Source organism: Pipistrellus hanaki (genome assembly GCF_964339955.1).
Source record: "Pipistrellus hanaki genome assembly, chromosome: 8".
Classification (NCBI taxonomy): Eukaryota; Metazoa; Chordata; class Mammalia; order Chiroptera; family Vespertilionidae; genus Pipistrellus; species Pipistrellus hanaki.
The window spans coordinates 6,564,560-6,589,715 of record NC_140510.1 but is presented as its reverse complement, the minus strand read 5'-3'; the positions used below and the strand labels follow the sequence as shown (position 1 = coordinate 6,589,715).

The window sequence follows — 25,156 nt, the reverse complement described above, 5'->3', positions numbered from 1 at the left end:
ATAAAGTTTCAAGACACTATATGGGAGGCATCAGACATTCTGTAATAATAACTCAGGGCAAACATTTACTGCAAGTGGGTGTGGAATTGAATTCTGAGCATACTTAGGAATGAAGCCAAGGAGGACAGGGGCATCTTGGAAAGCTTTTGTCATCTGAGCATCTTTACCGCAGTGACATCACTCCTTCTCCTTGGTTCTCAGGGCTGAAGAGGAGCCCCACATAGAGAACACCTGGCTCTGTCACCCTCACCTCTTCAATCTTACAAATGCACATACCCAGGTCTAAGAAGTAAATAAAACAGCCGGAGGCCTATTGGACAAGAAAGATGAGCACATACACTGCATGCAGCCCCAGTTGATCACCGCCACTAACAGGCAAGGTTGTGATCTGGGGTAAGAAACTTCACTGCCTTGCACTGCAGTGCCAGCAAAGTAGGGGGAGAAAAGAGAAAAGGAGAGTTTGAGTTTGGTTTCAATAATCTCTAAAGTATTTTCCAACTCTCAAAAAGGACATGTTTCTTTCAGCACAAAATTAAACTGTGCTCAAACACTCCAATTCATCTTAAGACTGTTTCCTAAAGCCAGCCCACTATAACCCACCTATCTCCAATGTTTAACAAAGGCAGAATTACATTTTCTAAAAGTCTAGAAAACAAATCAGGATGGATTTTGTCTTTGAAAGTAAAAATGGTACATGTAAAAATAATGTTACACAGGTAATTAACAAAAAATCTTTAAAATGCCAATATAGATAAATGCAGATAAAATAACTAAAGACAAGCAATTGATTAATAATACATCACTGTAGAGGGACAAAGAAAGACTGACAGTTTTGACATGTCCATGGTGCTGAGAAGCAGAAGAGGAAAACCAGTCCAATAATGATGTGTCGCTGCCTCATACTAGAACATTCTACACTGTAGTGTTACCTCTATATTTTTACCTATGTCTATACAGATATTCAGATATAGATATGTAGATATATGAATGCTCAGAGAGACAAGTAAATTTGTCCCCAATCTTATTGTGTCCAATCTATCTCATTTCAAAAGTGATCTACATAGCATCATTAAATCATATGGATTTAGATTTCCCTTCCAATGAACACAGACATTCATATCTCTATATTCATTCACCTAATGGTTCATACATTCATTAATTGATTTTCTTATTCATTTAATAATTGACTTATTTTGCCAAATTCATATTATACCTTTGGCAAGATGGAAAAGAAAGCTGTGTCAGACAATCTTTCATCTTAAAGTCACTACTATTGCCAACTCTGCCTCCGGACCCTGAGGGTAAATTGAAGTTTTAATAATTCAACTATTGGCACATATTGATCTATGCAATCTACAGTAGTTGCACAAAGACACTAAGAGCTTGAAAGCACTCCACAATTCACTTAGATGTCACAGTATTAGTGACAGGATGAGAGCTGATTACTGGAAACCTAGGTCTCTTAGTTGGTGTTCCTTTCAAAGACACCTTTGTCCTCTGATAATTTTCTCCTGGAAGATAGCAGAGTAAAGACGGAAAGAAAATGAATAAATTGGTGTTATTTTTCCCAGCCTCATTGGTAGCAATGTAGGTTAAGTCCTGACTCTGACACAATAGCAGAGGCCAGTGGTCAGTGGCCCCGTGAGAGCCTCGTGGGCCAGCTGCTGCTCCCTGCTCTCGGCGGGTGCTGTGGTTTCGGCTGGGGAAGGTCCATGTGAAGTAGCTCTGAAGGGTTCTCAAACAAGTAAGATTTACTCTAAACAGTCCATTAGGTGGGTACAGGGGATACATTCGCAAACCCACAGATGCTTGTACTAAAACATGGCCCTTGAAGGTAAGTATTCAAGATGGTCTTTTGGTGCATGGGTGGGTGAAGGACAGTGTATGTGGCCAGGCTCTGGAGTCAGAAGATCTGGATTGGCATGCCAGCATGGCACTTCCTGGCTTAGCAACCTTGGCCAAATGATAACTTCCCTAAAGTTCTGTTTCGTCTTCAGTAACATCTGAAAAGCATCAATGAGGCCGACTATACAGGGTGGTTGTAAAGATGAGTGAGGGGATTTCTGCAAGGAAGCCCATTATCCACCAAGTGAACTGCATCCCACAGAGATTTGTGCTGCCATGTACATAAATGCATCAGTGTCTCACAGGTGACCAGTGCTATTCTATTAGCAACAGCATCCAGGAGAAGGCAGGTGGAGAGTGGCCTCAGGTAGTTCTCAGAACGGTGTGTCAGTTCTTTCCAAGAGCACAAAGTAAGAGATGCCTTAAGAAGAGAGAAGGTAAACTTAGCCCAGCCTTCCCTCCCAAATCCATAAAAATTCTTGAGCAAAACACACCCATTTCAAAAGACCCAGAACAGGAATTGCTTTATTTTTGATGTTTTGGGAACTTCACACAATTCAACCTACAAAGATTGCCTATAACTCAAGAAAGTCCAATGTCATGTGGGAATGAGAGTGAATCATCTAAATGCTAAGACTGGAAACTCATTTTAAAATCAAGTCCTCAAGGCTCCAAACACCAGCCTCTGCTGGCCTGCCTCCAGACCAGACCCCAGCACAGGCATGTAGCACAGTCTCTGGGGAAGCCTCCAGTTTGCAAGGTGTCTTAAGACAGCTGGCATTGTGGACATATACATTCCTTAGAACCTGGGCTCTGCCGCACGCCAGCTGGACAAGTTACATCACCATCTTTGGTTTCCTTCTTGGAAAGCAGGGCTTGTAATATCATTTTAATTAAATCCTATATAATAAAATATCAATATGCTAAGTGCCTGGTCATCCAGTCATCTGTTCAACCAATCAAAGTATAATATGTTAATGATATACTAAGGCCGCTCAACCCCTCTCTATGATGTGCACTGACCACCATGGGGCAGATACTCCAATGGGTAAGTTAGCTTGCTGCCAGGGTCCGGCTGATTGGGACTGAGCGAGATGGGTTGGACAAGCCTTGGAACCTTCCCACAGACCCTTTGTGGCTGGCCAGCCTCCTGTATCCATCCCCTCTGGCATTCAGCCCTAACCTCAGCCTGGCCTGAACCCTCTCTCAATCTGGACCCCTCAGGAGATGTCAGAAAGCCAGTTACAGTTCCATCCCACAGGCCAGGCTGAGGGACCCCACTGGTGCACTGGGCCTCTAGTAGTATTATAATATTTTATATTAAAATTATATCTTCTACATAGACACCTAATAAGTTGTTGAACATGTAAAAGAGTTAAGAATTGGTACATTAGAACTTTTTCTTTAATACACTAGAATTGGGACCTCATCCTCATTCCTTAGAGAGTTGGGGTGGGATCTCATCTGGCAAAGGAGGTTAGAAACCAGGATGGAGTGCAGTTCCTTTACTACAGTTGCTGCTGTACATGATAAATTATTACCATCTGTTCAATTATCTTTTCACTCTGAAATAGCCTCACGTCTGTCTGTATTTATTGGTGTCCCTTACATCTCCTGAAATTTCATCAGCAGAATATGTTGTTTAATTTCCATAAAACTAGAAACCTGAAAAAAACACTGATACTGTCATTTTGCTATCCCCTATCATTCATCCTATTAAGGGCAGAAGTAGAATATTGGGGATCAGCTAGAATTGTAAGAAATATTAATCATGCTCTGTTAACCATGATTGTTTTATTCTGATTAAAGAAGGCACATTCGACCCTGGCTGGGAGCTCACCTGGAAATACAGTCCCCCTCCCCATCAGGAGCTGCCTATTAGCATGGAAATATTAACCTTGTTGCAGAAGCTAGGATTACCAGCCCTTTGAAGATCCCCAGCCATTTGCATACCACAGACCTTTGCAAATCTCCAGACCAGCAAACTGCCCATTTGGATACCTTTTGCCTATGTCCCCTTGTAACCTTTGTCCTTCCTCAGAATATAAGCAGCTGGCTTATGTTGGGATGCAGAGCAGATTTTATGGTGACCTGCTGCTCTCTCACACTGCTGGCAGGATTGGAATAAACACTCAGATGCTTCAACCTTGTCTCTGCTGAATTGCCTCAAGTCATAACGGGCAGCACGGACCCATTATTTGTCTGACTACAACTCTGCTATTTATCACCAATCAAACCCATGATAAGAAATAATTCTGGCTCTCTACCTGCTCATAGCACACAGGTATGGAGTTATCCAGAACAAGTTTTCTGCTCAATAGCGGAATGCATTTTGAAATTTTGAAATAGAAAGAATCTGTTCAGTTCAATAAGTATCTCAGTTAGTCTAAAGAAATAGTTATTATACATTTAAACTATTTGCCTTTTCCCTCCAATATGTGGTTTGCATGTATGTTCTCCCATTTCATAGGTTGTCTTTCCGTTACGTTGGCTGCGCAGAAGTTTTTTTTGTTGTTGTTGTTGGATGTGGTGCCCCTTGTTGACCTTTGCTTTTGTTACTTATATTGTTGGCGTCATACCCAAAACACTACCAGCAATGCTGTTGTCCAGGAACTTCTTCTCAGTGATTTTTCCTGGGAGTTTTATGGTATCTGGTCTGATGTTTAAGTCTTTAGTCTATTTGGAATTACTTTTTTGCGAGTGGTATAAAATAGAAGTCTAATTTCACTTTTTCTGTCTGTGGTTTTCCACTTTTCCCAGCACCATTGATTCAAGAAACTATTTTTTTTTCTCCATTGGGTATCCTTTGTACCCCTGTTAAACATGAATGCATTGTAGTGCCAGGGCTTATTTCTGGGCTCACTATCTGTTCCATTGGCCTATGTATGTATTTTATAACAGGGCCATGCAGTTTAATAGCTACAGTTTTAGGGAAATAGAAAGATGTTGTTTAAAGCCACAAATTTGTAAGTAAATACATTCGGGAGACATAATGCAAGCTTAGCGCTTACTCAACACTTTCATATTATAAACTTCAAAACAAATTGCTAAGAGACTAGATCTTATTCTCCATAAAAAGTATGATAATCATGTGATATGTTAGAGGTGCTAACTAACACCACTGCAGTGGTCATATTGCAATATATAAATGTATGAAATCAACACACTGCACACCTGAACCAATGTTATATGTCAAAAGCATCTCACTGCATTTTTAAAAAATAAAAATAAAACATTTGTTTTTTAAGAACATCATTTAGCCATAATGATCACCCACTGATATAAATGGGAATGAGCTCTTGACCATGCACCACAGGACCTGTCATGACACCTTTATAAGTAACGGAATTGCAGGTCATCTGCTGTCAAATAGCATGTGTGATAAAGTTCCAATGCATCATTTCAAAGACTTAACAATGCATTGTTATGTAGATTAGCAAAGCATTCTTCTAATTGCACTGTGGATTTTGCTTCCAATTCTAGTCCCATAAAGCTATTAGGTCTAACATGCATTCCTCTGTTCAAAGTTGTGCTGAGTTAGTGCCCTGCTTGCCACTAGCATACATACCCAAGACCATATGCATGGCTGAGCTCCAGTGTACACATCAGAGTGTACACAAGAATGACAGACATCTGGCACTGCTATAAGTACTCTCAAGCTCATGAGTGGTAGGGCTGCATGGAGTTCTGCTGAGGGCAAGGTGGGGTGGGGGCTGATAGAGAAGAGAAGCCTGACAAGTGGATACGGTGCCCTTTTTCCTTGAAAATAAACTATAGATGGATGGGAGTCTATCCTATGGCCAAGGGGACCTACCCTAGCATTTGGTGCCTTGTAGGACTTCAGGAAATCTTGTCCAGTGATCAGGTTAGTCAATCACTGTCATTTATATTCTGCTGGGTTCTCTCCCCCAGCATTTCCAAAGCTGCTCTGTTATGTGATGGTCCAGATTTTAAAAAAGAAATTTCAAATTGTAAGATCAATACACACATACATTCAACAACAACATCGACAAGAGAAGTGAATGCACCAAGTCCCAGCAGAGAAGTTATGGTGGAATATTCTGCAACATTGTGACATATTCCCAAGTTATCACCCAGATAGCACTCTGTGACCTCACCCTCCCAAGTCATCACTCAGACTGCCCTCTGTGACCTCACCCTCCCAGGTCATCACTCAGGCAACCATCTGTGACCTCACCCTCCCAGGTCATCACCCAGATAGCCCTCTGTGACCTCACCCTCCCAGGTCATCACCCAGACTTCCCTCTGTGACCTCGCCCTCCCGGGTCATCACCCAGACAGCCCTCTGTGACCTCACCCTCCCAGGTCATCACCCAGACAGCCCTCTGTGACCTCACCCTCCCAGGTCATCACCCAGACTGCCCTCTGTGACCTTGCCCTCCAGGGTCATCACCCAGACAGCCCTCTGTGACCTCACCCTCCCAGGTCATCACCCAGACAGCCCTCTGTGACCTCACCCTCCCAGGTCATCACCCAGATTGCCCTCTGTGACCTCGCCCTCCCGGGTCATCACCCAGACAGCCCTCTGTGACCTCACCCTCCCAGGTCATCACCCAGACAGCCCTCTGTGACCTCACCCTCCCAGGTCATCACCCAGACTGCCCTCTGTGACCTTGCCCTCCAGGGTCATCACCCAGACAGCCCTCTGTGACCTCACCCTCCCAGGTCATCACCCAGACAGCCCTCTGTGACCTCACCCTCCCAGGTCATCACCCAGATTGCCCTCTGTGACCTCGCCCTCCCGGGTCATCACCCAGACAGCCCTCTGTGACCTCACCCTCCCAGGTCATCACCCAGACAGCCCTCTGTGACCTCACCCTCCCAGGTCATCACTCAGACACCCTCTGTGACCTCACCCTCCCAAGGCATCACCCAGACAGCCCTCTAGGACCTCACCTTCGGCTTCCTAGTGGCCTGCCTGAGTGCCCTTAAACTCATTTCAGGAGCTGAAAACTCACATTTTTTTTTCATCATTTTGTTCCTGTCATTCCAATTGATTGCTATTATTATTGTGATAATCATTATTATTAATAATAATAATTACAGATGTTGCAAGTTGTTTCATCTGTTACCATGGTGATCATTCTTCAGAAAACATAATAAACAAGATTTAAAAGGAAAGAGGGGCAAAAAATAACTCTGATTAATAAGACCTCATTCTATACACATATTTGTCTCTTCCCAGAGCAAGAAAAAAGTGCAATTTTTCTATCCTAATACTTAGAAGGAACTCTACAGATTGTCAATACCCAGCTTAATTGAACTTAAGTCACTGTTGGAGCTGCTTAGAGTCCTTTGAAAAATGTGCCAATTCACTCACCCGCCCACCCCAGTAGGGCAGGTCTATACTAAGGTCCCAGGGTCACTTCTGGTGTTGACAGAGTGGATTTCCCACCCCAAGAGGAAAGGCAGTGTAAATAACCCCCACACTGTCTCCAAGCGCATTTCCATGCACACATCTACAGCCTCCTGGCATTTCTTTTGTTTTGCGTTGAGCTTATTTAATTTTTCGTATGTTCCTCTCTTATCTCCCCTTTAGATCACAAGCACTGAGGCCTGGTGAATGTCACCTGGCAGGCCTTCTGTGGATGAGGGGCAGATGCTGCAGGGGACGCTGGGGCTCAGGCTGTTGGACCAGGCAAGGCTGTTCTGCCCATGGGCTTCTAAGTGTGGCAGGGACATTGATCCCCTCGCCCCCAATACTTCCCACCCCCACCCCCAAGCCTCAGTCTCCTCAGCTGTAGGCTGGAGATAACCTGGCCCAGGATGTGAGGAATGAATAAAATGCACAGGATGCACTGAACAGAGTACCAGGCTCAGAGCATGGACTCCAAACCACAGATGACCTGCTACAGGCGCTCTGATCCAGGGAGGATCCCCAGGGACCACTAGCCTTTAGGAAGGGTTATGGGAACCCGAGCAGAGGAGTCAGTGACACCTTCCTCTCCACTTAAAGGAAAGGGAGACAGTGAGTGTAAAAGAACTTTCCACTTCTTGGCAAGAATTCGCGCCAGAGCCATGCCCCGTCCAGGAGGATTGGAGACCATGCAGGCCTGCTGCCCCGCTGCAGCTCCGCTCTGGGGCTCTGCCCCTGGGAGAGCGCCTGCCTGGCTGGGGTGGCCACACCACTCAGCATCAGGAGAGGCCAAGCGTAGGCCAGGAGCCAGCTCCCGTGTGACCTCACTCCACTGCCCACAGGGGCCACACTGATGACCTCCACTCAGCAGGCGAGGTGTGGCTTATCTCCCTGCTTCACCCAGCTGTACTTTCTGTATAGCTCCTGGGAGTTTCTCTCTGCCTGCTTTAAAATAGGTGCCAGCATCAAAGAGACCTGGGGAAGTTTTGGTCTTGGAGGGTGTGCTTTTGAATGGGCTCCAGGCACACTGCATCTGCTTGTTTGTTTATTGTCTGCTGGGTTACTCAAGGAAAAGCATGGGGTGCTGAGTGTGTGAGGAGCATCATGTGTGTGACTAAAAGGGGAGGATGAAGGTGAAGGGCACTCTGAACCCTGAGGGCGTCCCTCGCTGGTTCTGAGAAAGTCTTATCCTGGCTGGGGCAGGAGGAGGAAAGGCTGAACTCTGTGCCCAGCCTCTGAGCAGGGGGTAGGGGAGGCAGGGGCTCCAAATCCAACCCCCTGCCAGGGAGAGGGCTGCGGGCTGGTGGCAGGCTTAATCCCATCTCACATCTAAGTGATACTGGCCACACTCTCCACTCTCTCTGAGCCCACATTTCCTCAAAATACACGTGAGAGAACCTCTGCCTCCCAATGCATCATGTGAATTTACTGTGATCAAGCAGAAGACTATACCCCATCCCTGGACCACTGCTTCACAGTAAGGACTGCCTTCCCTTATTCAGAAGAGCTGATGTGGCTGAGACTGAGCTCAGGCAGCCACAGGCAGTGGACTGGCTGCAGAGGTCATGCCTTAGCCCTAGCAAGGAGTCAAGGCCTCAGTCCCCTCTCGTCCCACCAGCTCACACACCTTCTGTTAATGAAAGGTGTTGGTGTTCTCTGCTATATGGATCTTATGCTCTACTTCTGGAGATTACTCACAAAAAAGCACCCTCATATCTGAAGAGGACAGTGGGATGATCTGTTTTTCTTTCAGCGGACACATCTGCTCTGGGGTACACACGTGCATGTTCTGTCTGTGTTCATTAAAATTGCTTCACATAGAGAAGGCCTATTGCTCTAAAACAATAAACAACCATCGTGCCTAGTTCTTAATTTCCAAAAGCAATTTGCTGCAAAAGTGAACTAAACTTCTTTTATTTTTTTAAAAATATATTTTATTGATTTTGTACAGAGAGGAAGGGAGAGAGATAGAGAGCCAGAAACATTGATGAGAGAGAGAGTCATCTATCAGCTGCCTCTTGCACACCCCCTATTGGGGATATGCCCACAACCAAGGTACATGCCCTTGACCGGAATCAAACGGAACCCTTCAGTCCCCAAGCCGATGCTCTATCCATTGAGCCAAATCGGTTTCGGCAATGAACTAAACTTCTTTAGAAAACAGCTGAATCTGAGACTAGGCAGGGAAAGATCAAGGTAACATCTTGGAGCATCTTGTGCTAAAAAGCTACAAAACACTCCAGGATTATGGAGGCGTGTAAGAAAGGCAAAGGAACAAAATTAAAAGGACCATAGCTGGTTACAGCAAGGACAATTTTAACATAACTATATAAAGATAATAGTAACATTTTAAAAAAATGGAATAACATGTTTTTAGTAGCACAAAAACAGGTGGAGGAGGATGAGAAATGGTGAAGAATACAGAATGACTGCTACAAATGTAGGAAAATGTAGAATTAGAAAAATGATACGACAAATTCTGATGTAATAAATGACATAGGTTGGGATCATTAGCAGATTTGGAGTAAATGTTGGGGAACAGGATATTACAGTCCACGTAGTTCACTTATTGAGTATAAACTATCTTCATGATCCACTAAAAGGATCTGGCCATCAAATCCATCATGTGAAAGGTGCTTCTATCCTAATAAAACTATGAAAACAGAAACTGCTGCCAAGCCAGTGTTTCTCAGTGGTTGAGCAATGACCTATGAACCAAGAGCTCACTGGTTCGATTCCTGGTCAGGGCACATGCCCAGGTTGTGGGCTTGATTCCGGGTAGGGGCATGCAGGAGGCAACCTATCAATGATTCTCTTCATCATTGAAGTTTCTATCTCTTCTCCCTTCCTTTCTCTCTAAAACAAATCCCCCCCCCCCAAAAAAAAACAACAATAACAAAAAACTGCTATAAAAGACATGATAGAGACAAGATAAACTATATATTGTATATTAATTTAATTATTGCTTATTTTTATTTATGGTTTTAGTATTGTGGTTATGTGGAATAATTTCTTTAAGTTTAAATTATCAACGTGTCTACAATATTTATTTTTAAATAATTTTGGAAGGAAAAGGCAACTTATGATAAGGATTAAAGAAGAGGGAAAATAATGAGAGAGAGACAGATATGAAGGCAACACAAACATGCAAATGAGACAAAATGTTTACTGTTGGAGAAGACAGGTGAAAACTATACAGAAGCTCATATCAGTACTTTTTTAACTTTTCTGTAGATTTGGACACTTCAGAATAAAAATAAAGTGCTTCACAGTAAGTGTTCAGAGCTTTCCTACTATACTCCAGCAAATCCATATGGGGGTTCTTTTACACATTCACAGAGGACACACATAGACACACACAGGCACGTACCCCCAGCATGCACACATGCAGACACACACAGATACACACAGACACACACTCACAGACACAGACATAGACACACATGCAGAGACACACAGAAACACCACCCACAGACACATACATGCAAACACACACACTCACAGGCATATACAAATACAAAAACACACAGGCACACTCATGCAGATGCACACAAACACACACAGTGACAGGCATGCAGGTGTACACAGAGACACACACTCCCAGACACAGATACACACAGACATAGGCACACACACAATGTAGACACACACACATGCATGGCTAAGGACAAACTGGCAACACAATTATCAAACAGCAAAGATTATTATCCTATTCAACCTCTGACACCACAACAGCACATTCACACTCAACTATAACTACTGGTTAGTGATGTTGAATTGATATTTGTGTACTATTTTAGTGTGTCTAACATGTGCTCATGAAAGTCATTGCTTGTTATTTTAATTACTGCATCTCCAGTAATCTATATAGTAAAAGCTTAAGCCACCATTATGGTGGAATAAACAGAATGACTGGTCGCTATGATGTGCACTGACCACCAGGGAGCAGACGCTCAATGCAGGAGCTGACCCCTGGTGGTCAGTGTGCTCCCAAGGGGAAGTGTTGCTCAGCCAGAAGCCTAGCTCACAGCTGGGGAGCACAGCAGAGGTGACAGGTGGCAGGAGCCTCTCCCACCTCCACAGCAGCACTAAGAAGCAACCAGCCAAGCAGGAAGGAGCAGCGAACTGGCAGGCAGTTAGGAGGGAGGGGTTCCAAACTGTGAGAGGGATGTCTATCAAGGGGTGCTGGACTGTAACCTTGAATTACATTGATTATTTCAAGTTATTGAATAACAAGAACTTTAAACATATATTTTGTTATTAATTACAGTAGAGGGAACTGAGGAACAGGGAGGCCAAGTAATTCACCCAAGTCACACTTGACAGAACTGTGAAGTACCAGCATTGGGATTCACACTATGCTCAAGATCTTGTGCACTTTGCTGGGTTTGTTAGATGTCTGTTGATTAAGGAAATTAAAGGGAAATAGATAGGAAGTGTGACAAGAAAAGAAGTTTCAAAGAATAAAAGAATGAGGGCGTGGTCTAAAGAAGGAGGTGAGCGGAGGATATTCCAGAGAAGCCTAACTGGACATAAAGCATGAGTGCTGCTCAGAATACATACAGCTCCCACTGGCAACCTATGTGGAAACTGTCTACCTAGCCAGTGTCTAACCCACTTCTTTTACAAAGAGATATAACTAGCACATATTCAAACACTGGGGCACATAGCCTGTAAGGCTGATTTGTGTGGCTGTGAGGGGCATCCACATGAGGAGGAGTGGTAGAGACAACTCTGAGATGTGTGTCTGTTCTGCTGCCTCTATTTCACAGCTGGGATCATGGCTGCTTGCACATCTTGGCTATTTTATTCTCTGGGACATCTAGACAGACTCTGACTCATCATCTCTCCCTGGAATCCTGGACTCAGAGCAAAAGCAAACAGCAACAAGCAAGCTTTCTGAAGATACCCTTGACTCCCACTTACTGTTTCATCTTCTGATCAGATGCACAGCAATCCAGGAGCCTTCCAGTAAGGGGAAGGCACCTGCTCACTGCTCCTCCAAATCATCATCCCCTGAGCTCCACAGCGTTCCTCTTGGTTCTCTCTGCCTGGCCCTGCAACACCCACTTATCAAGGTCACACCTGTTTATCAGCCCTAAGTCTCTCAGGAAGCCTCTCCTGATCACTCTGGTCTCTGAATGCTTTCATCATCTAGGTCTTCCCAGGATGGTGGTGATGTTGACTTCCATTTCAGAGGCTTTTAGAGAGTACCAGAGATTGTACCAATTGTACTAAGTGCTTTGCTCATTTAATTGTATTTCATCTGTACATTAACCCATTGTACAGATGAAGAACTGAGTCACATAGAAGTTAACTCTCCTTGGATTCCATGACTGTTGGAGTACCTTACATCCTATGTAACTCTACAAATTATACAGAATGGCTTCAATGAAAGTGTTTTAAGACTGGATATTAGATATGAGATTCTTTGGTGTCAGGGTCAGTGGTTTATAGTAGCTGGTACAGAGCTGAGCACAGGCCCAAGACTGTGTCCCAATCCCCACAGCACAGAGGAAGAGTTCTCCAGGGATCTACAATGCCTGCTGTGAAATGTCCAACAGGAGGCCTTAGGATGAGCTCTATGTGCAGCTGTTAAGATCAGCAACTCTTCAGTTACTAAGTACTGGGGAGAGGACTGAGGAAGGGGACTCGCATGTTAAGCAATGTGCTAACCAAGTTATATAGTTATTTCCCAAAGTCCGGTGTCTTCAGGTATTTGTTAAAATGCTATTTCTTATTACTGTTCTATACCTACTGAAGAAACATTGTTGGAAATAGCCTAGAAAATTACATTTTACTCATCTTAGGTCATTCTTTGAAGAAATAGAATGTAAGAATCTTTGGTGCTTTTAAACTTCATCTAATATTCAGAACAACTTTGCAAGGTGGGTATGACTATCCCCATTGACAGATGAGGAAAGTGATGACCACGGAGATGAGGTGAGTGGAATAGAGACACCATTCCTTCAGGCTCATCCCTCTAGGACCTTGCTGCAGTGGCACTGCCTGATGGGTGGGGCACATGGCCAGGGGAAGGGACAGTTTTGTTTAGACAATGGGTGTTTCTTTTCTCCAGAGCCTCTATTTCTCCTGGCCTAGCACCCCAAGAACGGGAATCACAGGCCTAGCTCCACTTTCTGGGCAACATATGTCAATTCATGTGACCTTGGACAACCATTCAGCCTCAAGAATTCACTAGCCCCCTATGTAAATGAAAAAAAAAATGGTGCCTTCTGCATGGTTTCTGCAAAACTGAATACCATCAAGAGAATAAAGTATCTTGCATTGAGCCTCATACTAAATGCTTAACTAAATATTAGCTATTTATTTTACAAAATGCAGCCAGAGGGCAGCCCTTCAAGGGCAGCTTCTCTCATCACCATTCCCAGTTTCCCAGCTCCCGTGATCCAACCATGGCCTCCTTTGTACTATTTCTGAAGCGTCTTTTGGCTTCTAATTTATTTCTTACACCTTGTGAGACATATCTGTTTGCATTTTTTGTTTGCTCTCTAAACTGTGAGATCCTGTAGGACAAGGATACACATTCATTTGATAACCTTAGTGCCTTACACAGTCCTTGCTCAAAAGTTTACTTGAATTACAATTTCTAAATGAGCAACTGAATAATGGAGTGAGTGGGTCAATGAATGCATAATATATAAGTAACTCAACACATAAAAATAAATGTGGAAGTAAACAAGTGAAAGACTTATTAAAGGAATGCAAGACATCTGAGAGGGGGTTAGTAAAGGGGATGAATGTAAGAATAAGCGTATAAATGAGTGGGAATCACACTGCAACTATGCCTGCCATGGGTCTGAGCCTTCTTTTCTCATTGCTGTGGTTGGGATCAACTCTCCGAATGAAAGGAGTTTCTCTGAAAGCCTGTTACAATTATTGGCAACTCAAAGGTGACAATGCTTTAATTTCAGGATAATGCTAATCTTTATGACTTAGTAGTTTCATTTAATGGCCCCATTTAGCAGGAGATTATGCCGCCTGCTAGCCCACAGAGACCACTTTAAAGCTCAGGATTTTCACACATGCAGGTCCCAGCTTGGCCTTAGAGAACAGCCTGCTGGAATACTTATGCAGTCCCTAAGCCTTGGCTGACAACATAGGGTATTAAACAGGGAGAAATACACTTAAAAAGATCTTCCTCTAAGCTGGGATCTTTTCCTTTATTTACAAAAAGTCCTCCAGACAACACTGCATGCACAGAAAACAAGTGCTCTTCCCTCTGAAATACAAGTGTTATTCCAACTGAATAAATTGCTAGTGAGCCACAGCAAGAGTCACCCACGCATGATTCAAAAAACAGGAGAGGACAAGTTTAGCAGGGACTCAGCCTGTAGCCCATTAAGAGAGTGAATATGTTTCCAAGGGTTAAAGAGGGGAAGAAGAAAAGGTGAATATGACCTTCATGTCCTTACCACCTGCTCTGTCAGTCACTCTCCAGCATTGTTGAGATGTTGTCATGTAATGGACCACACAGCAATAGTAAACAGCTATTACCATCACCCTGCATATGCAGACAGAGAAACTGAAATGCAACAGTCAAGGGCCTTGTCCATGGCCCCACAGACAATAATTATAATAATCTCTAATTATAATTATTTGGAAGATTCAATAAGTACAGGCATTGTTCTAAGGCTGCTAATTAATGCATTTGAGCTTGTATATCTGTATAACTATGCCCTTCAAAAATTGTAATCCATAAATAAGGCTTGGGTTTTTCACAGATAGAAGAAAAGGGAAGGGTGGCAAGATATCTGTGTTTGTACAAGCTCATCCTGGCTGCTGCAGAGTGGGGAAGGCTGGAGACTTGGGGTTTTGTTACCACAAGGACATGAGACAATATAGACTCTGTGGAGTTGGGGAACTAAACCACAATCATTTCCACATGTCCAGTGCCTCATGAGTCTCTGGCCTCGCAGACAGCCAATGCATACTGAGTCACAGTGACAGAGGAAGGACTGCCATCCATGTTTTGGTAAGAAGCTCTGCATGCTGGAAGGGGCAAAAGCTTTAGATTTGATAGCTATAAGGAGATCTTACTTCTATCATTTATCAGCCTCATTAACACATTTGTAAATCAAAATCACTCCAGCTGTTCCACAGGAATGACACTTGGACAAGTACCCAGTAGACACTCAACACAATTATGTAGTCTGTAATAAAGTGACACCTTTCTGGCAAGATTCCTTCTGCAGTGATGGCTATCCAACAACTTATGATAAAAACAAACTTGAGGACTTGAGCCCAGTTTGTTCCTGTAGAAATGTTTGTCAGACAGTAAATTTAATACTGCTGACAGTATTAAATGCTGAGTGCGCTCATGTGTGTGTGTGAGTTGGAAGTGTTTTTGGTGGAAATCTTAAATAAATTGCCTATAGAAGGTACAAGGATAGAACTTCATTAAAGACAGACATGACACCACTACTAAATTATACTTTTTTAGTGTAAAATATAACTATATACTAAGTTATATATATAACTATATACAAAAATATACTAAGAATCTCAGAGAGATATGCATGTGCCGGAGTAACTCTTGTTTCCTCTATACTGCCAGATGCTTGTGTCACCCACTCCTGAACTGTGAACTCACTGGCAGTGGTCTTGTTATAGAATAGTAGAAAGTTCAGAAAATTCCAAGACAAACTGACGAGGGAAACTAAGATAGACAGTTAAACAGCAGTTTGTGTCCATCTAGTAGCAGGTATACCGGTCAATAATGCGGACTTTATAATCAAAGAAAACACGGTAATTTCAAGAGAAACATCAAAAGTGCTTTATTCTAAGTAATGCCCATCACTAACTACACATTTCCCTATCTTTCTGATAATTTGTGGATGCAGTCCCAATAGAACTTTTCTTGTTTTGAGGTGAACCATTCAGAGACCCAGTTTTCCACTTCTTTTATATTATTTGAAGTGCTGTATGAAAGTGTATGTGCCATGGATTGGAAGTAGTAATCTGAAGGAGCAAGGTCTGGTGAATATAGGGGGTGGTTTAATACTTCTCAGACAAGATCTTTTAATGTGTCTTTAACTGATTTTGAAGTGTGTTATGATGCGTCACCATGAAGCAAAATTACTTTGCCATGTCTTCTGGCACATTCTAGTCATTTCACAATCAAACAGTGGTTCAAATTGATTATTTGTTGTTGGTTGGATTAATGGTTTCTCCTGGTTTTAGAAACTCATAATACACCACACCTTTCAAATCCCACCAAACGCAGAGCATTGTCTTCTTTCTGAAGTGATTTTGCCTTGAAGTCCATGTTGATGGTTGACTTTGATCAACCCATGATTTTGAGTGTTTGTGGGTTCTCAAAATAAATCAACTTTTCATCACCAGTCACAATGCAAAAAATATTTTCTTTCATGCTGTTGAAGCAACGTTTTAATGAAAGAAACGTTGACTTGTAGGTTTTCCATTTGTCTTTCATTCAGTTGATGTGGCTCCCATTTTACTTCCTTTAAAATATTCCCCATTGCTTGTAAATGATTGAAAATTATTTGCTGAGCAACATTTAATCTTTCTTCAAGTTGTTTTTGAGTCTGACATAAACCTTCATCTTATAATGCTTATAATTGTTGGTCTTCAAACTTTACCATTGACCTGAACATTCTTTGTCTTTCACATCGAAATCTTCACTTTTAAAGCATTTAAACCACCATTTTCAAGTATCTTGAGATGAAGCATGTTCACCACAAGCTTCCCAAAGTATATGATAACTTTCAGAAGCACTTTTCTTCAAAATAAAGTAATGAATTAAAACTTCCTGCAAATGCTCTTTTTTTGGCACGAAATTTTACATTTTAAGGGTAAAAATATCTATGATGTTAACACCTTCAGAAAATTTGACATATGAAGTTTTGAAGCTTGTTGTCAATACAACAAAATACCATACGTATCAAATCAAGGCATATATATCAACATATGTGTATCTCTATCTATTGAAAAAATCCGCATTATTAACCAGTACACCTGGTAAATCCTATCTACCCTAAACAAGGACATTTAAGAGTAAATGGTTTGCACTTTTCCCCAATAGAGGGTAAATAGCTTAAATCACCCCACTCAAGGAGACAGATAGCAGAAATCCAATTAAGTGCCATTTACCAACCAGACCCAAGGACAGACAAATTAAGAGAATAAATCTCATTTTGGTACATCAGGATAAAGCTGATGAATATTCTATTTATTGGCCCCTAAGATAGCCCCCAAACACCTAGACTATAAAATGCTGCAAATGAAGGTCCCATTGCACTTTTCTGCCAAGGAGCACCCCTGCCATTCCTTTCCCCTCTCCTTCCCCTACAGGCACTTGTCTTCTAACCTCCAAGGGACCCCATGAGAATTGAAACCAGGAAAGCAATAGGCAGCAAGACAGCTCACCCCTGGGTGGGCTAACTGCCTGCACTGGTCTCCAAAGTCCCTCTCCCATTTTTCTCTGACCTCTAGTGAGCCAAAGTAGCCCATCTTAAGTTCTCCTAAACTGTATTCTAGGCCTTTCCTTGTTTCACAAAAATGCTCACCTGCCTGAGTTCTAATGACAGACTTGGACACTGAAGTATGGCAAGAAGGAGACTTTTAATACATTCCTGAGAGCTGTTGTCCTTGGGTTGTGTAGGCACACCCGAGGCAGCACCCACAATCCATTTATCCAGCACTCCTCAGATTCCTCTTGGCTGTGCACTATGGGGTCACATGTTTCCTCATATGTTGCCTAGGTCTTGCTGTCTTCCACTGGGCCATTTAAAAAAAGGGCTGAGGTCTTTTCTAGTTGCCTCCACCTCCTCCTTAATTTTGGGGGTTTCCACCATGATGCTGGCCCATGTCCACAGTTCTTTGCTTTTATATCCTCTTTCCTCCCCCCCTCCATTTTTTCCTGGGGAAATTCAGTAGCCATTTCCATCAAAGCTAACTATGTGGAGATGGATCACAGAAGCCCACTTTCAACACTACCTACGTAACTTTTGCTGCAGCCAATACATCCTTGCTTGCTTTTCTACATTTTGTCTCTTGATTGAATTTTTCTTCAAGAAGACAAGAACCACGGTCTCCTCTCTATACCAGTAACAATCTAACTTTGGAAAAAAGGCTGACACCTGTTAGACCTAACTGGATGGACATCTTGCTTTCTGTTAATAGCCTGGATGATAATCTATTATCTGCAATTACCCTGCACTGTTATGTGCAGGCATATTACAGAAATTCTGGTTTCTCTACCTACTCCATTATGCATTCTTCAATGAGTTTTAGTGAAAACAGAGCCTGCCTCCAGACAGTGAGAAACAGAGCATCATATCAGTGGTAATGATAAGATTAGAGACTGGTAAGGTAGTTTGATTATGAGCTGTTTGATAATGGAAACAAGTTTTGCTTTAGAGATCTGACTAAACATTCCTTGCAAAACTCCTTGCAATGCCTCATGATTTCTATACAGGTATGTGTGCATGAAATTGGCATTGTATTCACCAGAATAAGAAATAAATGTGTTTTTGTTATTGGTTCTAGATGAACAATTTTGCATATCAGTATGCATTTATACTCTACAGAGGAAAGACAGTGTGTGGCTGGGACACATTTGTTAACTCGTTGACAAGATGTCTTGTTAACATTAAAAATGGTAAAATGTACGCTTAGTAGAATAACTTTAAATGTCAATTTCTAAGGAAAATCTTGTCAGGGTGCCTCATCCTCTAATTCGTCTTTATTGATACTGGAAGCTTCCCCTCAGAAATGCTCCCTCCAGGCACCTGTGGCATAGGGATCCCATGACAACTGAAGAAGGAGTAATTCTTTGTTGCTGGCATGAGGAGATGGCTGTCCTCTCAGGCTAGGGTGACTATATAGATACCATCTACACTGTGACAGTGGAGGGTAGGAGAGAGGACTCCAGTGAATACTGGATTTCTTTATTTTATGACCTCTTCTTTTTGGGGCTAGGAACTTTGCTTTTATTCTAATCCTCACATTTATCTTGAATGGAAGATATTTTTTAAATATAATTTCCACTTTATTGATAAGGAAACCAAGGTCCAGAAATGATAAAAGGCTTGAATGTGCCGGCACTGGAATTTGAACTCCAATATGATTACAAGGTATGTGCTACTCCCACCAGTCATTCCAAAGAAGGCCTTTGGGGAAGAATAGGTAGCCATGGAAGGGCTTCGAGGCAATGAAGAGCAGTTGAACATTTTTACTCTTACATTTGCATAAGAGGTTGCAAAGAGTGTAGGACTGCTCAAGCTCAGTTAAGATCAGACATTGAGGCAGAATCTACAGTACCAAACTACTGGATTAATGAAATAGGACCTTAGTCTAAGACAAGTTATGGGAAGGGAGAAGAAGAAAAGGGGAAAGTTAGAAATTAATCTTTAATTTGGTTGTGTTAGCTCAGAGTTTTTTTTTGTTTGTTTGTTTGTTTGTTTTTTAGTTGATTTTTTTAGCTCAGAGTTTTGATTATACTGGGTCTCATGAGAGCAAATGTAAAGAGATTCTTCTCACCCTGTCCCTCACTTTCCATAACAAGCTCAGAGCCCAATGGGACATGCAAGTAAACAAGGGTGGTTATAGTGAAGTGTGACCAGTGCCATGGTGAAAATATGTAGAAACTGAAAGGAAAGCTGAGACCAGAAGCATCCAGATGGCCGGAACCCTGGTGTTATTAGGTAGGGCTGTCCAGAGAAACAGATCCAAGATGATGCAAATATATTTTTAAATCTCTTTCTTTCTCTCAAGTATGAATATGGATATGGAGGCTTGGTAAGTCCAAAAATCTTCAGGGTAGGCCAACATGCTGGAGATCCAGGAAGGAGTTGCAGTTAGAGTCTGAAGGCCTCTGCTGGCAGTCTTGCTTGAGGGAGGTCAATCTTCGTTCTATGAAGGCCTTGAACTAACTGCATGAGGCTCAGCCACATTTTGAAGGGCACTCTGCTTTACTCAAAGTCCACTGATAGAAATGTTAATTTCCTATTTAAATCACCCTCACAGAAACATTAATGATATTGTGTGAGCAAATACTTGGGCAATGTTGCTCACCAAGTTGAAACATAGAAGTAACATTGAACCAAGGAAAGCAGGAAACCCCTGAGAAGCCCCATTCTCATGTCCCAATAACCCACAGGTCCTGCAGGGGCCTCAGGCCTTCACTTGTGCCACTGTTACTTACTGTGCCCCTCCTTTCCTTCACTCCTATCTTTTTCCTTTGCACGGATCCCAGTGCCCAGAATTCCCTCACTTCCTGAGGGCATCTAACCTGTCCTGCCAGCCCACCTCACATGCATTTTTACCCAGCAGCACAATTTGAGGTCCTCACTGGATTCCTTGTTAGTTAAACACATCCCTTCCTACTTGCCCAATCAGGTTGGCAAACTAAGAATGACTCAAACTTTGCATCATTGGAGGGAAGTGTCCACATCCAGGCCAGGAGACATTTTCTCTGAGAAACGGCACAGGACCCAGATGTCCCTTTTAATGAGACATGACGTTTTAGTGTGTCACAGTTTCTCCTAGTTGTTTACTTGTCCTTCAATTATTCATCAATTGAATGGCATAGCCTTTTAGTCAGTTAGTTCCCCAAGTCAGCATTCTAACGCATTTAACCTTCTTTGCAGTCCAGGCTTCTAGACAAGGAGGCATTTTCTGTTTCAGGTTGGAGTCTATTGATTAAGTTCATGCTTTATATATATTTGTAACGTATGTGAGTTTTGCCTCAACACCACCTATGATTCTTGATGAATTCTAATCACTTTTCCACAGCCTTCTTTGGACAGCTCATTAAACAGGTTAACATGGGTATTTTCTGTTTACCCCTCCAGAGGCACTTTACCCTTCTGCAGCCTTCCCTGAGCTATAGAAGACTGACTGGAAGCCTTACATCAGTGAATGGCCTTGCCTTCTGAGTTATTGCAGGGTTTACTCAGTGGAGAATAGGAAGGAGACTGGAACAAACCAGGAGGGGCTGAGGTTATGCTCCAAGCTCCTTGGTGGTGTTCCCATCAGGGAGGGCACAGCTCCTCCACATGCTGCCATCCTTTCTCCTCTCACATCTACAAGACTGATGATAACAGCCCTTCTCTTACAAGCTCTGTAGCATGAAACCCCCCACCCCATTTCTCCCTGCATGCTCATGCCTGTGTAAACAATTCTCATGTGAACAAGCCATTTGCTACAATTATTGCCCTCAAGATAGGGGAGCTGTGCTAATGGGCATGTGTGGTATGAGGATGGTGTCTTGTTGTTGGTGCTCAGAAAAGTGTTTATCTCTCACTTGCGAATAGTGAATAAGCCCGCATGCTTAAGAATTCTTGGATTAATGCCGGGACCGGTTTGGCTCAATGGATAGAGCATCGGCTTGGGGACTGAAGGGTCCCGGGTTCGATTCCGGTCAAGGGCATGTACCTTGGTTGTGGGCATATCCCCAGTAGGGGCTGTGCAAGAGGCAGCTGATTGATGACTCTCTCTCATTGATGTTTCTAATTCTCTATTTCTCTCCCTTCCTCTCTGTACAAAATCAATAAAATATACTTAAAAAATAAAGTTTAAAAAAAAAATTCTTGGATTAAGCAAACTCAAAAAGGAAAAACTCATGGATACAGACAATAGAATGGTGATTTCCAGAAGGAAAGGGGTTGGGCAAAGGAGGGATAACTGGTGATGGAAGGGCACTTGGGGTAGTGAACACACAACACAATGTACAAGTTATGTATTGTAGAATTGTATATATGAAAGCTGTATAATTTTATGAACCATCTAGAGGCCCAGTACACGGAATTTGCTCAATTGTGGGGGGACACTCAGCCTGGCCTGCACCCTCTCACAGTCCGGGAGCCCTGGGGGCATGTCTGACAGATGGGCCTAAGCCATTGGTCAGATATCCTTAGCATTGCTATGGAGGCAGGAGAGGCTCCCACTACTGCCACTATGTTCACCAGCTGTGAGCCTGGCTTCTTGCTGAGGGGAGCTCCCTTTGTGGGAGTGCACTGACCACCAGGGGGCAGCTCCTGCATTGAGTATCTGGCCCCTAGTGGTTAGTGAACATCATAATGATATGTCATTTGCATATTAGCCTTTTATTATATAGGATACGCTGTAGACCAGACTCCCTAGAACCATAAGAAATGCAGAAATCCAGTTAACTCATTCTTGAATTGCCCTCCTCTAAAATCAAATTGCACCATCCCCCACCATGGGGCATGTGCTGCACCTTGGGAACCACTGGGCTTGACCCCTTTCCTCTCTGAGATTCATTTCTGAAAACATACCATATACCATGAGTATTATAATCTCTTCTCCGCCTCCCTCACTGCGTTGTCATAAGGAGGTTCTGAGCTAATAAACCTAGAAATTTTTCATCAAGTAAGTGATGTCTGAACGGGAAGGGACTGTTATTTTTAAGCTCATGGGTACCTTTGCAGGTAGCAGGTGCTGATTAGGGGAGGAGGGCATAATTATTTCTTGGGACTGCAAGCTTTGGAGGGGCAGGCTCTGGCCAGCAACCCTGCTGTGGTAGTCGTCCCTGGAGGCACTGGTGGAGGGGGGAGAGTAAGGGGCGACTGGGCTGAAGGGGGAGTAACTGTCAAACCTCCCAGATTGGCACCATTCTTTAAATTGTACCTGGTTATTTGGCAGCTGTATGTGGTAAGGGTGGGGCTCCAATCTCCTGGTTCAAGAGACCACATCACTTTATTTTTGACATTTTTTTTCTTTTCCTGGAAATGTCTTCCTGTGCCTCATCTAGCAGCTGCCTCTTTGCCCAGGTCTTAGAGACATAGCCCTCCTTTCCAATGGCCCACCCACTGCACAAGAGTCTGGGCTGGGCCCTTCCTCTGCTCCCAACACACATTATTCATACCTTGTCATAGCCCTTGCATTTTAATTGTTGCTGTGTCTCCCTCAGGATCAGCCTGAGCAGATGAAAAGAGGACACACACTAACCTGACCAGCTCAGGGAGGCCTAAGTAGAGGCTTAAAACTCAGAGTCCGAAAGTAACCACAAGGGATGATCTGAAATGAAAAGTTTTTAATTAAAAGCAATTTATGGCAGGTAGTTATGTCCTAGGCTAGATTCTTCCCTGACAAGTTAATCTTTACCTGAAACAAATCTGTCTGTTTTTTTTTGTTTGTTTGTTTGTTTTGTTTTTGTTTTGTTTTGTTTTGTTTTGTTTTTGCATCTACCAGAAGATGTCCTTGGAATGTCAAAGAAGTTTCTGGACCACTCAAAGCACAGTCACCTCTCTGGGGAGACCACAGATTCTAACATTGTTATTGAGTTAACTGTTGACTCTTATCTATACTGGCCTATGTGTGTGCCAGGCCAGTGTGACTCAGTGGCTGAAGACTGACCTAAAAACCAAAAAGTAATGGTTCCATTCCCAGTCAGGGCACATACCAGGGTTGTAGGCTCTATTACAAGTAGGGGGGATGCAGGAGAAAGCAGATCAATGATTCTCAACATTGATGTTTCTATCTTTCTCCCTCTCTCTTCCTCTTGGAAATATGTCTATCTTTTTACTTTTTATCCAATCCCAGAAGTTTCCCCACTTTGCTTTCTCCCACCTCCCTATTTATCACCAGCGGATTTCATGTAACCTACTTACATCTTCTCTTTTAATTCCAATGTATAAAATAAGGTACAAATCTGCCATTCTCTGGAACATTTTTTTCAGTCCATTGAGGTTTTGCTTCCCAGTAATTGTCATCAGCTTGGCACAAATAAACTCAGAAAAATTCTCTACAGGTTTGGATGTTTCTACATTGATACTGTGATGCAGACTGTTCTTGAAAAGACAATGCTGTGGCTTGAATTCTTTCCCAAAATGTTTGTAAAGTCCTGACCTCCACTTTGCAAATTCAATAAAATAAAGATGAAGTTATACTCCATTAAGTTGGGCCCTAATCCAACATGACCAGCGTCCTTATACAAAGAGGGACACAGTCACCAGAAGATATGGCCACTGTGACTATGTCCCATGGAGGCAGGTGACCGCCTTCCCCAGGCAGAGATTGAGGTGCTGCCTCTATGAGCCTAGGAAGGCCCGTGGACTAGGAGCTAGGAGGAGAAGGAAGGGTTCCCCCTCCAGGGTTCAGAGGGGCCTGGCACTGCTGGTTCCTTGGTTTTGGATTCTGGTCTCAGAGCTATGAAACAATGTACTTCGTTTTTTTATTTGTCTTTAAGCCAGTTTGTATTTTTATTGTAGAAGCCTGGAGAAAATAATGCAGGCACAATTTCTTATTAACAAAACTAGCAGTTTGCACAGTGTCTGGAATGTGCACTTTTACATTGAGCTGAAATGAATTGTAAATCATTCAGATGTGAAAAATAGGTCAAATGTGTATTCCTGCAGAAACTACTTTTTATCTCCCTCATCCACGGCTTCAGTCCATCCTCCATCCAAACCGGGGCCTTCTCCATCTCTCACCCACTAGTCCTGGGCTCAGTGGTGCAGTATTGAGTGTGACATGCTGTCAAAATCTGTAGAGGCCTTGAGTCAGTCCACTTCATCACTAACCCTGGTCAGCCCCCAGGTTACTCTAGAACTGGCCTTCCTCCCTTGCCCAGGCCACACTGCTGATAGCCCCGGAGACAGTGGCTGCTGGGGTTTGGGAGTCTCCCTCCAGGGCTCCCCCTGCTGTCATGGTGGCTAGAAACATAGGCTGAGACCTCCAGGAGTGCACTGTGCCCACAGAAAGGAGCTACTGTTTACCCCAAGGGTACGTTTTAAAGAGATACCTTTGGGGTTCACACGAGCTGTTTTCCCTGTCTAACCCTCAGGACTTGTATTTGCAAATATCTGCAAACTTCCTAGAAATTTCCCCTTCTGTGGGCCTCACAGTCCCTCTGGAATGTTGACTGAGGATGGCCTGTGAGACCACCTGGGCCCAGATCCTTAATAGAGCTCTGCAGAGTCCAGG

General features: G+C 43.1%; 1 protein-coding gene across 1 annotated transcript in view; it reads right to left on the bottom strand.

Moving 5' to 3' along the window:
* The window catches only part of CNTNAP5 (contactin associated protein family member 5), a 777,193-nt gene that overhangs the window by 238,774 nt on the left and 513,263 nt on the right, over positions 1–25,156 (bottom strand). The gene's annotated exons all lie outside the window — the stretch shown is intronic.